Below are 18,730 nucleotides of genomic sequence, written 5' to 3' on the forward strand. Positions count from 1 at the left end.
AGGGCGGTAACTTTTGGGGGAACGCAAAAATATCGGCAGGCGCTACCCAATTCCAGCAGACGCGAACTTCCGGTTTAGCGCTCCAGGAGGGAAGCGGAGTGCTAGATGAAGCGCTACCACTTCCCTTGGAGCGCTAAACGATGCAAAAGGGGCGGGAGCGGCAGAGCGCTGCACAATGTCCCGTGCAGCACTGCCGGAATCACAGGTTCATTCCCTCCCTTAAAGGGAAGGGCCATTGCTGAGAGCGCTGCAAGGTAAGAATACGACTGGTCAGCAACGGCACCTGCGATCCGCGATGATCAGCCCCAAACACTCTAACATAGCGCAGGGCTGATCAATTGTGGCTTTGGAAAAATTCAAAAACCAGCACACAAGGGTGACATTTTTTTTTTGGCCTACCTCACCACCAATGCCTTTAATTAGCACTCCCCAAGTGGCCGGCCGAGCTCACAATGCCTCCTGCAGCTGCCCTTGTTGACGCCCGGTGATGCTGCAGGGGGCGGATGCAAATTTAGGGTCTGGGGCAGTAACGGGCGCTGCGCACCAGATGATATCATGATCTCTGGAGCGCAGGAGATGGGGGCATTAAGGTTTACCGTCAGTGCTAACCTGCAAGGGAAGTTCGCGAGCGTCGGTACTTTCGCCGCGCCCGGTCGGAAAGCCGTTAACGTCCTGTTATCGCCCCCCAGAGGCACTAACAGAAGGCGCAAAGGAGGCCAGTTTCTCCCCCACTTTGTCATTATAACAGAAGGGAATTAATGACAACTGGAGCTATAAGTGGACCTGGATTTGCATGGGACAGAGACAGTCTATGCCTGATAATGCAAAGTCTTTTTTTTGCATTTGAAAACAATTGACTTATCCAGTAAATTTGAATTAAACAACATAGGAAAGTAGGAATTTACTGCGAAAAAAAAGTTGAATTATCAGATAATTTGCAAGAAGTGACTTTGAAGAGGGGTAGACTATCATTTAGATAGATGGAGGGGCCAAGTGTTGTTTCCGGGCAGAGCGATCACACCGTCTGTCTGATGAAGACCAGAGGAGGAAGTGCTTTCAAATGAGCCAAGCTGACCCTTATTATTACTGCAGACAGCCCATCCTAGTACTGTATTATACATAGGAAATGATCTGCTCAGGTCTTAATTATTCAAAGGTGTATCAACCAGCAAACCTTCTGACAAGAAACCATTCACTTACCACTGCTAAATAACCAATAGTGTTACACAACTCTAATAGCTCCCTCTACTGGATCCATCTTTAGCAAGGTAAATATGTACCACAATTCTCATACATAGGCCCAGAATTTCAAGAACTGCTCCTGCTCCACCATCGTAAATTCATCTGAATGAGGCAGAAACCATATTTTCCCACTGGTTTCCGAAGATATATCTTCATTTTTCCAGAAGTAAACAACGTTTAATAACTAAATAATGAGTATGCAGGACTGATAGGCTATTAACAAAACTAGGAAGGAGCATATGGATAGGTATGAATCTCAAGTGATGCAAAATAGTCACCATGAAATCAAATAGGGAATTCAGAGAAAACTCCTTTACCCAGGTAATGGTGAGAATGTGGAACTAGCTACCACAGGGAGTGGTTGAAGTGAATAGTATAGATACATTTAAGGGGCGGTTAGATAAACATATGAGGGAGAAGGGAATAGAGGTTACGCTGATAGATTTAGATGAGGAAAGACAAGAGAAGGCTTGATTGGAGCATAAACGTCGGCATGGACTGGTTGGGCCAAATGGCCTGTTTCTGTGTTTCTGTATATCCTATGTAATCCTCTGTAAAAGGCTTGCACCATCTGCAAAGTATGTAAACATGTTGGGAAGAATATGTTCACCATCCTATTTAAACAATTGGAACAAATGTTACAAACCTGTTCAAAAAAGGGGATAGAGATAAACCCGTCTTAGGGTGTTTTAATATGTTAAAGGTGGATTAAATATAAGCTGTTGTTGTTGGAACCTGACAAAAACTGTATCTTTGGATTGACACCCTCCCTGTAGGCACACGGATGGGGTTTTGAGGGATACGACTTGTCAAGTCACTTGTTGGTAATTTTGATATCACTGCCTCCATAGCCTTCCTCCCAAATATCCCCATCCGTGCAGCAATATCAATAACAAGGAAGTTGCTGAGATTATTCTGTCTGCCTTGGTTAAAATCAACCCCCCCACTGGGCACTTGTTAACTCTTGGCAGACTTGTAAATAGCATGTAAACAACTATTTGATAAAGAGAATAGATAAATCATCAAGGATAAGAAGTTCGGCTCATTACACTGTAGTAGCCACTCAGGATTTACGTCAACTCACTAATCGTATCATAGGAACACTGGGCCTACGCATGTGACAGCACCACCAAAAGCGAGGTGTGGAGTGAACTTCTGCCTACCATGATGTCACGGTCCTAGCATCCCAAATTGTGGAGCCAGGTAATCAGCATATGAAGAGTTTGCAATGCCTCAGGTACATCGCGGTGGGAATGGTGTCAGATAATTCCTGCAAAGGTGGAAGTTTGGCCCCAAATGGGCCCTGAATGGCTGGCAAAGGGAGGAGGAGGGGGAGAAAGAACATGTAGCTGGGAGAGACTGAGACCAGATGAGCAGCAGGATCTAAAGTCCACTGCAGCTTAAAGGGAAAATGGCAGCACTGGAGCAAACAAGCAACCTGGCGCAGGAGGGATAGCAGGAATATCAAAGAAATTAATGGCAACCTTCATGGAGTTGGACCTCGATGTCCTCCTTATGAAGATAAGGAATAGACGGGACAGATAGTTTGGAGTCAAGGGCTAGAGACTCACCAAAAATGCGGTATGCGCTCTATGGAGGAAGATGGCTATGATAGTGAGTGTTATCTCCTGTACCCCCAGATCACCTTTGCAGTGCAGGAAGTAGTTTAATGACCTCACCAGAGTAGCCAAGGTAAGCTTCCTACTGTTCCTGACCCTGGCAGTCTCTTTATATGTGTGGCACTCCTTCATTCATTACCCTCCTGGTCGAACCTGTTGGTGATGGAGAGGTAGGAGGTTCTATTGCAGCTGTAAGCTTGTCTGGACGACCTTCAACTTACCTGTAAAATAATTTGGGAGGGCAAGCACTAGTAAGAAACTTGAGCAAAAGCTAAGCTAGTAATTGCTACGGTGGCCTTATAACATTATAAAATGCCTTCATTCTCTTGTCCTCTGGCTAACCCAGAGCAAGATGCTTCTTAGGAGGAGGACTTTTCAACCAATCACTTCCTCACCCAAGTTATCACTCACCCTATCTCTCTTTAAAAAGATTCAGCTGAGCCATGTATTTAAAACAAATGGTACAAAATTGTTGGTGTTTCAATAGTTGTCGCTCCACATCGCTATAATAACGAGCCGTAATTTGCGGCCCCTACAGGCGTGTACAAGGTGCACATACACCCGTAGGGGCCACGCAAGTTCCGGGTTTAGGCATTCACTGCACATGTGTGAAAACCTAGAACCATATCACCAGGAAAAGGGCCTCTGCGGATGGAGAGTTGGCCTATTTGCCCAAAATCTGCCCAGCAAATGCCCATGAAATTCTTACGCCTAGTAAAAGCAGACAAAAGGCCTGACTTTACCAGCCTAGGATTTTCATTGAAACATAGAAACATAAAAAATAGATGCAGGAGTAGGCCATTCGGCCCTTCGAGATGCACCACCATTCAATAAGATCATGGCTGGTCATTCACCTCAGTACCCCTTTCCTGCTTTCTCTCCATACCCCTTGATTCCTTTAGCCGTAAGGACCATATCTAACTCCCTCTTGAATATATCTAACGAACTGGCATCAACAACTCTCTGCGGGAGAGAATTCCACAGGTTAACAACTCTCTGAGTGAAGAAATTTCTCCTCATCTCAGTCCTAAATGGCTTACCCCTCATCCTTAGACTTTGACCCCTGGTTCTGGACTCCCCCAACATCGGGAACATTCTTCCTGCATCTAAGCTGTCTAGTCCCGTCAGAATTTTATATGTTTCTATGAGATCCCCTCTCATTCTTCTATACTCCAGTGAATATAGGCCCAGTCTATCCAGTCTCACCTCATATGTCAGTCCTGCCATCCCAGGAATCAGTCTGGTGAACCTTCGCTGCACTCCCTCAATAGTAAGAACGTCCTTCCTCAGATTAGGGGACCAAAACTGAACACAATATTCCAGGTGAGGCCTCACCAAGACCCTGTACAGCTGCAGCAAGACCTCCCTGCTCCTATACTCAAGTCTCCTAGCTATGAAGGTCATTTAGCCCTTGTTTTCCGGTGGTATTTTGGTGCTATTTAAAAATCACGTTTTTTTTATTATCACCGAAATACCACTTTCACTCAAGGCTACTATTTTCATCAATTATGACCGGTGGTAGGGCTAACTGTAGTTTATTCTTATTTTTGAAGTAAAATGGATGGTATTTTTGCAGGTGGTAAAAATGGTGGTTTGATAAATTTACCTCTGGTGGTAATTTCTGTTGGTATTTCGGTGTTGGAGCTTTGGCCACAGATAAAAAAAGTATAGGGTGAAGGCTGATATTTTATTGCTGTTTTTGTTCTTGCTGTTGATGTTGTAGTTCTTGTAGTTGTTCTTGTTGTGTTATTGTTGTTATATTGTTATTGCAAAATGTTTTAAATCATTAAAGTTAAAAAATTATTTATTTATTGACTTACATTTTTCAAAGTTTACAACATTTTATAAAATTTTGTTAAACCTAACCATTCTTGTACTGTGTCTAACTTTTAGGAAATGAAGGGTAAAACTCAATGATAAAGTGGGCGGTAAAGGTGAAACGTAACTCTCACTGTTCAAGCAAAGCGTTGATTTATGAACTGCTGATGTCCTCAACTATCCTCAAATGTTCTCAAAATGTTCTCAAATGTCCTCCAATGTTCTCAAACAATCCACTCAAAGCCTCAAATAATCTTAAAATCTAACTCTGAACTCACATAAAATTTCTGTGTAAAAGTCAGCCTTCTCTCATGTGGAATGGACTGCTGCTCCATTTTATAAAATGGCATCCCTAGCACTGGATTCGATCAGATAAGATCAGCTAAGACTACACTTTTCTTGTTGGTAATTTAGGCCACTGGTAAAAAATGGTGGTATTGATGAATTTACCTCTGGTGGTAATTTTCGGTGGTATTTCGTTGCACACTTAATGACATCATAAAAACGGCAAAAAAATAAGATCAGTGATATTTTTTACCACCGGTGGTAAATCACTGATGAATTTAACACCAGTGGTATTTCAGAGCTAAATTATGAAATTGGTGATATTTCGGTGGTATTCTGCAATGAATTTACTACCTGTGGTAATCGGTGGTAAATGATCAAAAAAAATTATAAAAATCCAAGAGTTTTAAAAAATGGAAAAATAACATTTTATCAATCATTTATACATTAAAAAACCCGTGAAATAAGTTAAGTTTATTTTTAGCCCTTTTAAAACATGTAAATTTATTTTTCAGAAAACAATTTTTTTGTTTTAAATACTTAATGAAATGCCATTTTAATTAATTTTAAATATGTGACGGTTTAAAAAAATTTATTTGAAGTTTAGAGCTATTTTGGGGGGTATTCGCATTCATGCTTATGTGGTTTATGTACATATGGAATCCCCATAAGCATGAATTAAGATCCCCTTCTGTCATTCATTGGGCCGGCACACGAGATCCCTGGGGTGCTTACGAACCACCCATGCCCCCGAGATATGTGGGCCTCTACCCACGGATACCCAGAGAGGCCAAGGACAGCGAGGATTTAACGAGCAGGGTAGATAAAGGGGAACCAGTAGATGTCGTGTATTTGGATTTCCAGAAGGCATTCGATAAGGTGCTATATAAAAGGTTACTGCACAAGATAAGAGAGCATGGGTTTGGGGGTAATATATTAGCATGGATAGAGGATTGACTAACTGAGAGAAAAAAGAGAGTCGGGATAAATGGGTCATTCTCAGGTTGGCAGACTATAACTAGTGGGATGCCACAGGGATCAGTGCTGGGGCCTCAACTATTTACAATCTATATTAATGACTTGTATGAGGACTTGGTGTAATGTAGCCAAGTTTGCTGATGATACAAAGATAGGTGGGAAAGCAAGTTGTGAGTAGGGTGCACATAATCTGCAAAGGATATAGATAGGCTAAGTGAGTGGGCAAAAATTTGGCAGATGGAATATAATGTGGGAAAATGTGAGGTTATCCACTTTGGTAGGAAAAATAAAAAAGGAAATTATTGTTTAAATGAAGAGATTACAAAATGCTGCGGTACATAGGGATCTGGAGGTTCTTGTACATGAAACTCAAAAAGTTAGCATGCAGGTACAAGTAATTAGGAAAGCAAATGGAATGTTGGCCTTTATTGCAAGGGGGATGGAATATAACAGTAAGAAAGTCCTGCTACAACTGTACAAGGCTTTGGTGAGACCACACCTGAAGTACTGCGTACAGTATTGGCCTCCTCAATTTTGCCCAACCCCTTTTTTCGGCGCACTTATCTTAAGTGCACCGACTTTGCGCACTGGAAACGGCACCGGAAAAAAGTCGCCCCATCCTGGCCGCTCTTCAAAGTCCCCGGAGTCCCAGTGTGGCATGCATTGTGAAGTGGGGGGCGGAGCAACAGGCCAGCGCTGAAAACAGTGCCGGCACCTCTGCGCATGCGCAGTGAAGTCTACGTGCATGCTCCTGCCCTTCCAGTGTGTCCTGTGGGCTGTGAGCAGGACCCAATGCTTGCAGCCCCTATCCCTAGCCAAAGGGATGCCCTGATCTCGCCGCACCCTATCCCCGGCCGAGTGTCCTCCAGCACCGGACGACCGGCCCGCTGACTTCCCGGGCCAAGGTAGGACTTCAGTTTTATTTTTTATTCACTGATGGTTGTGCTTGAGAGTTTTGATTGGGGGGCAGGGGGAGGAGGAGAGTTTTGCTGAGGGGGGTGGGGGCGAAAGAATGTTTTGGGGGGGAGAAAGAGTGTTTTATGGCGGGGTGGGGGGAGAGAAAGAGTATTTTGATGGGGGGGAACTTTAAAAAAAACTTGATTCTGGCATAAAGGTAGGACTTCTATTTTTTATTTGTTATTGATTGATTGCTTATTACTTTTTGTGCTTTGTTCAGTGCTTTGTAAGTCTTGGTGCTTTAAATGTGCTAACCTGCGCCAATTTCTTAACTGCCCGCAAGGTTTCTCAGAGCTGGCCACATACGCTGACCTAAGTCGATTTGGAGTAAGTTTTAGCTGGCCAAAGTGGCATAAATGGCCAAAACTGGCATAAGTGTCTGGGAACGCCCCCTTTTGAAAGAAAACTGAACTAAAAAAAATCGTATCTAACTGACTTACTCTGGAGCAAATATTTTGGGGAAAAAGGCATTTCTTAACTTATGCCAGAAAAATCAATTTACTCCAAAAAAATTGATGCAAGTCATGGCCAAAATTGGGTCCTTAAGGAGGGATATACTTGCATTGGAGGCAGTTCAGAGAAAGTTCATGAGGTTGATTCCTGAGATGAAGGGGTTGTCATGTGATGAAAGGTTGAGCAGGTTGGACCTATACTCATTGGAGTTTAGAAGACTAAGAGGTGATCTTATTGAATTGTATAAGATGCTGAGGCGGCTTGACAGGGTAGATGCAGAGAGGATGTTTCCTCTCATGGGGGAACCTAGAACTCGGGGGCATAGTTTCAGAATAAGGGGTTGCCCATTTAAAACAGAAATGAGGAGGAATTTCTTCTCTCAGAGGGTCGTGAATCTTTGGAATTCTCTACCCCAGAAAGCTATTGAATATATTTAAGATGGAGATAGACAGATTTTTGAAGGATAAGGGGGCCAAGGGCTATGGGGAGCGGACAGGGAAGTGGAGTTGAAGCCAAAATCAGGTCAGCCATGATCTTATTGAATGACGGAGCAGGCTCGAGGGGCCAGATGGCCTACTCCTGCTCCTATTTCTTATGTTCTTATGTATGCTCCGTACCTCCCGGATCACCAAGTATGCGGGAATTTTATTTGCGGATTGGAGGCATTTCCCCATGGGAAGCCTCCGACCACAAATTCAGCGCTATTGTGTCTTTCTTGAATGCTAGTAAATATCAAACTCTTGCCAACATCATCAGCAACTAGCTGGAATGAGTTTGTGGCAAAAATAAATCTGACTAGCTTTGACCTTCACACAAGAGCAGTGGCGCATGTTAGGCCTCAGGGATCAGGGCCAACTGGCTTTTAATGGAGAGGGCCATTGTGTCTACCAGTTTTCCTACTGCCATGAGGTTAACAAATCTATAATTAAGCTGGCTTATTACTTTGTTGAACATGGGTGTAATTATTTGCCAAAATCCAGTTCTTCTGCTACGAAGGAACTTTGGTTAGTACCTCTTTTTATTTTATCACCTCTCTCAGTGTTCAAGGATTAGTGGTTTATGAACTTTAAGTCCCATTGACCTTTTTTTTTACACAGTTTCCCTTTAGTCCTTTCTGTAGCCTCCGTTGTAAGTATAGCAACACTCCAGATCATTAGGGAATCTTAAGACATGGATGGAGGGCTTTTCGATTGCCAACCATAAAACACATCAACATCTGATGAAAATTGATATGTCATCACTGTTTTAACCATATGCACCCAGCACACAATTGACAAATGACGGTGCCGATGTTTCCCTCTTGGGACGGATAATTCGATTTATGCGATGAATTGCCGCCTGAATCGATGGGACGGGAAATAGAGCGAAATTGCCCTGTTTTCTTAAAAAAAATAATCAGGTGGATTTTGGGGGGGGGGGTGGGGGGGCAGAGGGGTAGAAGTGCATTGGGAGTGGGGAGGAAGCTGGGCAGTGTTATCAGCACGTCGCTGATGACGTCAGCGCGACATGGACGTGCCGCATCGCGCTGACGCGTATCAACATCTCTCCCCTTCACTTAAAGGGGAGGGACGCTGCGAGGCCGAGCGAAACCTTTTTGGCGCCCACTGGGCCACCAGGGAGGCCTTCAGCCGGATCAGCCATTGTCGGGCCAACTGCATTGTGCGCCCTCCCCTTTAAGGGCAGACGCACCGCTCAGCCACTGGCAGCTTCCCGCCGGGAGAAGCTGTCAGGGGCGCTGACTGGCGTCGGTTCTGCTCCCTTGGGCAATTTCCCTCGCGCGGCGGAAAGGGGTCGGCACATGGCAGTAATGGGTCAGTGCGGGGGCAATTCCGCATGAGTTGGACCATCTGCCTGCCCCTGGTCGGAAAGGATTATCGCCTCCGTTACCGTCTCTATGGGCAATTTCGGGCCGGTAATTTTTGAATAACCTCCTACACGATTTTCAGTTCCCTGCAACACCATTATCCTATAAACATATACTGTCAATAAATTGACAAAGTGGTATTGTACATGCACTGGTTGAACATAAACATGGCTTGTTATCCCATTGTGCATATAATATGACAGCTTTGTAAAGGAGCAGATGCTTTCATATCAGACTGCATCAATTGGAGCCAAGATATGATTTGTTTACAAATTAAAATGATTTGATGCAATTCAGATTGCTCTAAAGTTCGCTCCAGAAAATAAGTACTTGCTTGGTTTTATGCAGAATTGAGCTTTCAATCTGCTGTGTGTCTCAGTACAACAGAGAACACCAGTCTGATGATCAGAAATCAAGTGACTCGCAACCATACTGCCATCTGAATAATCTGAGGTGTGGAGTATTAAATCCTGTAGAGCCTGGACTGCTACCTGTCAGGCATTTACTGGAGTGACTCCGGATATCAATATAAACAGAGTATGACTGCATTCTCAACTCTCCACTGCTCAAGTTATGTAATACTGCAAAAAGGCAATCATTTTCTCCTTGACTGACCATGTTTTTCAGGGCATGTTTTTCTCCATCGAAACAGTATCTAGCCAATCATTAAAGCTACTATTAATAAACCCTTTACGTTTCATCTGTTGTGTATTCAGTGCCTTTTCAGTGTCCTTAGTCACACTTCTTTCGGATGAGACGTTAGACCGAGGCCCTGTCTGCTCTCTCTGGTGGACGTAAAAAAATCCCATGGCACTATTTCAAGAGCAGCAGAGGAGTCCTCCCCGGTGTTCTGGCCAATATTTATCCCTCAACCAACATCACTAAAACAAATTATCTGGTCATTATCTCATTCCTATTTATGGGACCTTGCTGTGTACAAATTGGCTGTCGCATTTCCTATCAACATAGGCAGTCACTCGAAATTGAGGAAGACTTGCTTCCACTCTAAAAGTGAGTTCTCAGGTGACTGTACAGTCCAATATGGGAATTACAGTCTGTGTCACAGGTGGGACAGACAGTGGTTGAAGGAAAGGATGGGTGGGGAGTCTGATTTGCCGCACGCTCCTTCCGCTGCCTGCGCTTGGTTTCTGCATACTCTCGGCAACAAGACTCGAGGTGCTCAGTGCCCTCCCGGATGCTCTTCCTCCATTTAGGGCGATCTTGGGTCAGGGATTCCCAGGTGTCAGTGGGTACATTGCACTTTATCAAGGAGGCTTTAAGGGTGTCCCTGAAACGTTTCCTCTGCCTGCCTAGGGCTCGCTTACCGTATAGGAGTTCCGAGTAGAACGCTTCCTTTGGGAGTTTTGTGTCGGGCATGCAGACAATGTGGCCCAACTAATGGAGCTGGTCGAGTGTGGTCAGTGCTTCGATGCTGGGGATGTTGGCCTGATCATTACATTACATTACAATAGTGACTGCACTTCAAAAGTACTTCCTTTGGATGTCCTGAGGTGGGTAAAAGTGCTATATAAATGCATGTTCTTTCCTTATTTAGTTATCCTGCTATATAATCACCAAGAAATTCAATAGGGAATTCAGAAGAAACTTCTTTACCCAAAGAGTGGTGAGAATGTGGAACTCGCTACCACAGGGAGTGGTTGAAGTAAATAGTATAGATGCATTTAAGGGGAGGCTAGACAAACATATGGGGAGAAGGGAATAGAGGGTTATACTGATAGGTTTAGATGAGGAAAGAAGAGAGGAGGTTCGCGTGGAGCATAAAAGCTGACATGGACTGGTTGGGCCGAATGGGTTGTTCCTGTGTCGTATATCCTATGTAATCCTATGAAATCCGCGTTATGCACAGATCCATATAGATATGCTGTCAGTGGAATTGACTGCAAGGTGACAGGAATGATTCTACTGTCCTTTCAAGTTAACTTATTCAAACTACCATATTAATAAGCCACTGCAGGCATTTTCATTTTAGCAAAACTTTAAATTTTGCCCATTCTGAAACAACTCTGTTAGAGTTTCCTTTCAATACGGCGAAGATGAAAATCTGAATGCCACCATTTACACTACAGTGCTCAGGTAAGCCAGATTGTGGTGTTTGTGTTGTGCGTGCATGTTAATGCCTACTGCACAAAATTTGGTTCTGGTATGACTGAAGTACATGGGGGTGAATTTCCATGAGTGATTTAACTGCTCTTACACTGTTATTTCTGCTGAAGATCCAGCAGTGTAAATGCTGTTTCCTCGGTTGGCATTGCTTTTCCGTTGAGGTTACAGTAGATGGGCAGGAGAATCGCCAGGGAAATTCCCCTATATAAAAACAGAAAATGCTGGAAATCTCAACAGGTCAAACAGCATCTGTGGAGAGAAACAGAGTTAATGTTTCAGGTCTGCGACCATTCATCAGAACTGGAAAAGTTCGAGATGTAACAGATTCTTAATGAATGCAGGGGCAGTGATAGGGGGAAGGAAGGAAAGAACAAAAGGGAAGATCTGTGATTGGGTGGAAGGCAGAAGAGATTAAGAAACAAAAATGATGATGGGCAAAATTGAGATGGTAATGGGACAAGTTAAGAAACAAAAGTCTAGATGGGATGTGAAACCTGTGAATGCTTTTGTAGTAGGGAAATTTACCTCCTTACTTTCTGGTTACAGTTAGCTCATAGAACTTGATGCCAGCTGAAAAAAGGGGTTTTGTTGATAGTCTCCCTCAGATGTACAGCAGCCCTCATGCAGCCTTCCTGCAGGCACTGAGGACCCATTGAGGAGGAGCAGCAGGCGAAGGAGGGGTTGAGGCAGAGGGGTGGGAAGTGTCTACGCAAGATCCACTGATGAAACTACAAGGGTAATAATTTGTACCAGTTTTCTGCAGGTAAGATTTGGCATGGGAAAACCTTATTCTTGGGTTAATAGTGTCACCACTTTTAAAATTTCCAGTGTAAACAAAAGTTTTGCTTGAATTGTCCATTTATTGAGTTCATTCTACACATTACTGTGTGAGCCTGACATCCTTTTTAGTAATATTGATAACAATCAACCAAATGAACTTCAAATGAAGCTTTTGTTTAGAAATTGATGTAAACTACAGAAGCCTATGAATACACGGCTATATTGAATTTGAGAAGTTAATGGAGAGAGATATACAAGGAGTAAGAAATTGGACAAAGATTTCTCCCTCCACAGATGCTGCCTGACCTGCTGAGTATTTCCAGCATTTTCAGTTTTTGTTTCCGATTTCGAGAGTCCACAGTATTTTACTTTTGTGTTTGAAAGGACAAAGATTATCTGATTGGTTTGGGGAGGGGGGGCAACAAATATCGGGTCATCTATGTAATTCTTATCAAGTATTCAGATAAAGTAGATTTCAAAAGGTGTTTTCTCACTGATGTGTGACCACTCGTCAGCCTGAGTCAGAAGGTTGTGGGTTCAAGTCCCACTCCAGGGCTTGAGCACAAAAATCTCGGCTGACACTCCAGTGCAGTACTGAGGGAGCACTGCACGGTTGGAAATGCCGTCTTTTGGATGAGACGTTAAACTGAGGCCCCGTCTGCTCTCTGAAGTGGACGTAAAAGATCTCATGGCACTATTTCAGGGGAGTTATCCCAGGTTTCCTGGCCAATATATGTATCTCTCAATCAACATAACAAAAAAACAGATTATCTGGTCATTGACACATTGCTGTCTGTGGAAGCTTGCTTGTGCGCAAATTGGCTGCTGCGTTTCCCCCATTACAACCGTGACTACACTCCAAAAGTACTTCATTGGCTGTTGTGATATATTCACAGAGCACAGCACACACAGCTTCCTAACATGGCAGGCAGCTCTCTCGGAAGTCTCCGGAATTGCCTGCTCCTGTTTACTGATTAACTCTGCAATTGCAGTACACAATACGTCCACATCCACAGTGTGGCACTACAAGCATTACAAGCTTACAGACAGTACACTTCTCCCTCCTCAATGAAGAAGCCACCATAACAAACATCATACATAACTTTCATGTTTATACATAACACAGGATATAAAAATATTTACAAATTTAACTTTACCACTTGTTTTCTGTTTCGAAGAGGATACCTTCGCTCTCGCACAGAACCTTCCAAACCTGGTGTCGATTTCACACTCATTCGAGGCTCATCCTGAGGAACGTTTTCCTCCACAGAATTTCCTTGATTTTCAATTAAACTCACTCTAACTTCAGGCTCTTTGTTTTCCTGCAAGGAGTATTCGGAACCCAGGAGAGGGCTCTGAGCTAGTTAGAGTGGGTGAGAGCTCAGATGAACAGGACACCAAGAAAGAATCCAAAAGGCAGGAGGCAACAGAGCAGAGTAGCACTGGGGTAAGTGTAAACCACAAGGTGATAGGAAGGAACAATATGTATGAATATAAAGGGGCTGCAGGAGGGGTCAAAACTAAAAACCATGGTTTAATACTATGATTAAAACACTCTACCTAAACGCACGCAGCATTCGAAATAAAGTAAATGAGTTGACGGCACAAATCATTACAAATGGGTATGATTTGGTGGCCATTACAGAAACATGGTTGCAGGGTGGCCAAGACTGGGAATTAAACATACAGGGGTATCTGACAATTCAGAAAGATAGACAAGAAGGGAAAGGAGGTGGGGTAGCTCTGTTAATAAAGGATGATATCAGGGCAGTTGTGAGAGACGATATTGGCTCTAATGAACAAAATGTTGAATCATTGTGGGTGGAGATTAGAGATAGTAAGGGGAAAAAGTCACTGGTGGGTGTAGTTTATAGGCCCCCAAATAATAACTTCACGGTGGGGCGGACAATAATCAAGGGAATAATGGAAGCATGTGAAAAAGGAACGGCAGTAATCATGGGGGATTTTAACCGACATATCGACTGGTCAAATCAAATCGCACGGTGTAGCCTTGAGGAGGAATTCATAGAATGCATATGGGATTGTTTTTTGGAACAGTATGTTACAGAACCTACAAGGGAGCAAGCGATCTTAGATCTGGTCCTGTATAATGAGACAGGAATAATAAACGATCTCCTAGTAAAAGATCCTCTCGGAATGAGTAATCACAGTACGGTTGAATTTGTAATACAGATTGAGGGTGAGGAAGTAGTGTCCCAAACGAGCGTACTATGCTTAAACAAAGGGGACTACAATGGGATGAGGGCAGAGTTGGCTAAAGTAGACTGGAAACACAGACTAAATGGTGGCACAATTGAGGAACAGTGGAGGACTTTTAAGGAGCTCTTTCATAGTGCTCAACAAAAATATATTCCAGTGAAAAAGAAGGGCGGTTAGGGAAGGGATAACCAGCCGTGGATAACCAAGGAAATAAAGGAGAGTACCAAATTTAAAATAAATGCATATAAGTTGGCCAAGGTTAGTGGAAAACTAAAAGATTGGGAAAATTTTAAACGACAGCAAAGAATGACTAAGAAAGCAATAAAGAAAGGAAAGATAGATTACGAAAGTAAACTTGCGCAAACATAAAAACAGATAGTAAAAGCTTTTACCGATATATAAAACAGAAAAGAGTGACTAAAGTAAATGTTGGTTCCTTAAAAGATGAGAAGGGGGATTTAATAATGGGAAATGTGGAAATGGCTGAGACCTTAAACAATTATTTTGCTTCGGTCTTCACAGTGGAAGACACAGAAACCATGGAAAAAATTGCTGGTCACGGGAATATGGGAAGGGAGGACCTTGAGATAATCACTATCACTAGGGGGTTAATGCTGGACAGGTTAATGGGACTCAAGGTAGACAAGTTCCCTGGTCCTGATGAAATGCATCCCAGGGTATTAAAAGAGATGGCGGAAGTTATAGGAGGTGCATTCGTTATAATCTACCAAAATTCTCTGGACTCTGGGAGGTACCAGCGGATTGGAAAGCAGCTAATGTAATGCCTCTGTTTAAAAAAGGGGGCAGACAAAAGGCAGGTAACTATAGGCCAATTAGTTTAACATCTGCAGTGGGGAAAATGCTTGAAGCTATCATTAAGGAAGAAATAGCGGGACATCTAGATAGGAATAGTGCAATCAACTGATGCAACATGGATTCATGAAGGGGAAATCATGTTTAACTAATTTACTAGAATTCTTTGAGGATATAACGAGCATGGTGGATAGAGCTGTACCGATGGATGTGGTGTATTTAGATTTCCAAAAGGCATCCGATAAGGTGCCACACAAAAGGTTACTGCAGAAGATAAAGGTATGCGGAGTCAGAGGAAATGTATTAGCATGGATCGAGAATTGGCTGGCTAACAGAAAGCGGAGAGTCGGGATAAATGGGTCCTTTTCGGGTTGGAAATTGGTGGTTAGTGGTGTGCCACAGGGATCGGTGCTGGGACCACAACTGTTTACAGTATACATAGATGACCTGGAAGAGGGGACAGAGTGTAGTGTAACAAAATTTGCCGATGACACAAAGATTAGTGGGAAAGCAGGTTGTGTAGAGGACACAGAGAGGCTGCAAAGAGATTTAGATAGGTTAAGCAAATGAGCTAAGGTTTGGCAGATGGAATACAATGTCGGAAAAAGTGAGGTCATCCACCTTGGAAAAAAAAACAGTAAAAGGGAATATTATTTGAATGGGGAGAAATTACAACATGCTGTGATGCAGAGGGACCTGGGGGTCCTTGTGCATGAATCCCAAAAAGTTAGTTTGCAGGTGCAGCAGGTAATCAGGAAGGCGAATGGAATGTTGGCCTTCATTGCGAGAGGGATGGAGTACAAAAGCAGGGAGGTCCTGCTGCAACTGTACAGGGTATTGGTGAGGCTGCACCTGGAGTACTGCATGCAGTTTTGGTCACCTTACTTAAGGACGGATATACTAGCTTTGGAGGGGGAATCACTAGGCTGACTCCGGAGATGAGGGGGTTACCTTATGATGATAGATTGAGTAGACTGGGTCTTTACTCGTTGGAGTTCAGAAGGATGAGGGGTGATCTTATAGAAACATTTAAAATAATGAAAGGGATAGACAAGATAGAGGCAGAGAGGTTGTTTCCACTGGTCGGGGAGACTAGAACTAGGGGGCACAGCCTCAAAATACGGGGGAGCCAATTTAAAACCGAGTTGAGAAGGAATTTCTTCTCCCAGAGGATGGTGAATCTGTGGAATTCTCTGCCCAAGGAAGCAGTTGAGGCTAGCTCATTGAATGTATTCAAATCACAAATAGATAGATTTTTAACCAATAAGGGAATTAAGGGTTACGGGGAGTGGGCGGGTAAGTGGAGCTGAGTCCATGATCTTGTTGAATGGCGGAGCAGACTCGAGCTAGATGGCCTACTCCTGTTCCTATTTCTTATGTTCTTATGTATGTTCTGACTCGGACTCAGACTTTCATTCTGATTGTCTCATGGATTTGTTTCCAGTACATTGGATTTAGGATTTGCTACTGGTGTATCAAAACTATCTGATCAGTCAGAAATAATTGAATCATTCCCACCTTCAACTCCTTCCATGTCTGTGGGTAAAATATGATCAAACCTAACCCGTCCATTATCAAGCATCTTTACCAAATATGTGCGAGGACCACATATCTTCACCACTTTTCCTGGTAACCACTTTAACCATTTATGGTGATGGTTCTTCACTCTCACCTTCTGGTTTAATTTCACACTTCTCTCTTTTACTCTACCTTTATCATGATTTTCTTTCTGTCTTAATTGTGTCTCTTCTACGAACTGTGCCAAATTTGGCTTTAACAACAAGAATCTGGTTTGTGGCTGTTGTTTGAGAAACAACTCTGCTGGTGTTCTACCAGTAGTTGTATGAGGAGTATTTCGATATGTAATCAAAAAATTAGCCAATTTGTGATCCAATGATAACTGTCATTTCCTTGGATTTGGATCTAACATTTGTTTTATGAGAGCACGTTTTACAATTTGTACAGTGCGCTCTGCTGCACCATTCGAAGCAGGATGGTATGGTGGAACCTTGGTATGTTTCACACCATTTTTGCTTGTGAATTGTACTAATTCTTCTGAATGAAATTGTGGTCCATTATCCGAAACAATTTCTTCAGGGAGGCCAAATGCAAAAAATAATTTTCGTAAAATGTCCAATGTTTTACTTGTTGTTATTTTCCACATTGGAAACACCTCAACCCACTTCGAATGGCTATCAATCACAATGAACAATTGTTGTCCTTCTAACTCAGCAAAATCAATATGTAGCCTTTGTCACACCCTGGGAGGCCATTTCCATGGCTGTAATGGTACTGGTGGTGGTTGCTTGCTTACCGATTGACATGTCGTACACTGACTCACGATGTACTCTATATCTTTATCAAGACCTGGCCACCATAAATAGCTGCGTGCAAAACTCTTGGTCAAGAACATTCCCAGGTGCTGGTCATGGAGGTCTCTGAATAATTTGGACCTGAATTTATTTGGTATAACCACTCTTGTACCCCACATGATACAATCTTTATCGACTGATAATTCATTCCTACGAATGAAGAATGGATGTGTATCTTTGTCTGTTACCTGATTTGGCCATCCATTTACAATATACTCATACACCTTTGACATCACTGGGTCACGTTTGGTTGCTCTACCAATCTCTTCATCTGTGACTGGCAGTTCATCAATGTATGAAAAATAAAACACTTCTTCCCTATCGGGTGTAACTTGTGATGGGGAAGGCAATCTAGACATTGCATCAGCATTACTGTGATCAGCTGATCGTCTGTATTCAATATCATATGTATATGCTGACAAAATCAAAGTCCATCTCTGCAATCGGGCTGCAGCTAAGGTTGGAACTGGGGTCTTTGGATGGAGGATTGCTGTTAGGGGCTTATGGTCCGTAACGATGGTAAACTTACGACCATATAAGTATTTGTGAAACTTCTTGACCCCAAAAATTAATGCCAAAGCTTCCCTTTCAATTTGCGCATAATTACTCTCACTAGCACTGAGTGCGTGAAGCAAAAGCAATTGGTCTCTCCTCCTCACTATTTAATACATGAGAGATCACTGCCCCAACTCCATACGGAGAGGCATCACATGTTAGCTTAATCTCCTTAGATATGTCATAGTGAGCTAACATGGTGCTCTCTACCAATTTGTTTTTACACTCCTTGAATGCAGTATCTCATTCTTTTGACCATTTCCAATGGACCTGTTTTTTCAAAAGTTCATTCAGTGGATGTAATACTGTAGCCAAATTTGGGAGGAACTTCCCATAATAGTTCAAAAGGTCCAAGAATGAACGAAGTTCAGTGACATTCCTGGGAGTGGGTGCATTTCTAATTGTATCCAATTTTTCCATGGTTGGATATAAACCATCTTTGTCTACTCTGTACCCTAAGTACTCCACTGAGTTTTAAATAACTCACACTTATGAGCAGACACTCGTACTCTGTGCTTCTCTAGCTGTTTGAGGACTTCATTCAATATGTTATTATGAATTTTCCTATTTGATGCTGAAATTAGTATGTCATCCAAATAACATACTACCCCTTCAATACCTTGCAAAATCTGGTTCATCACCCCTTGGAA

The sequence above is a fragment of the Pristiophorus japonicus genome, chromosome 15 (genome assembly GCF_044704955.1).
Source record: "Pristiophorus japonicus isolate sPriJap1 chromosome 15, sPriJap1.hap1, whole genome shotgun sequence".
NCBI lineage: Eukaryota > Metazoa > Chordata > Chondrichthyes > Pristiophoridae > Pristiophorus > Pristiophorus japonicus.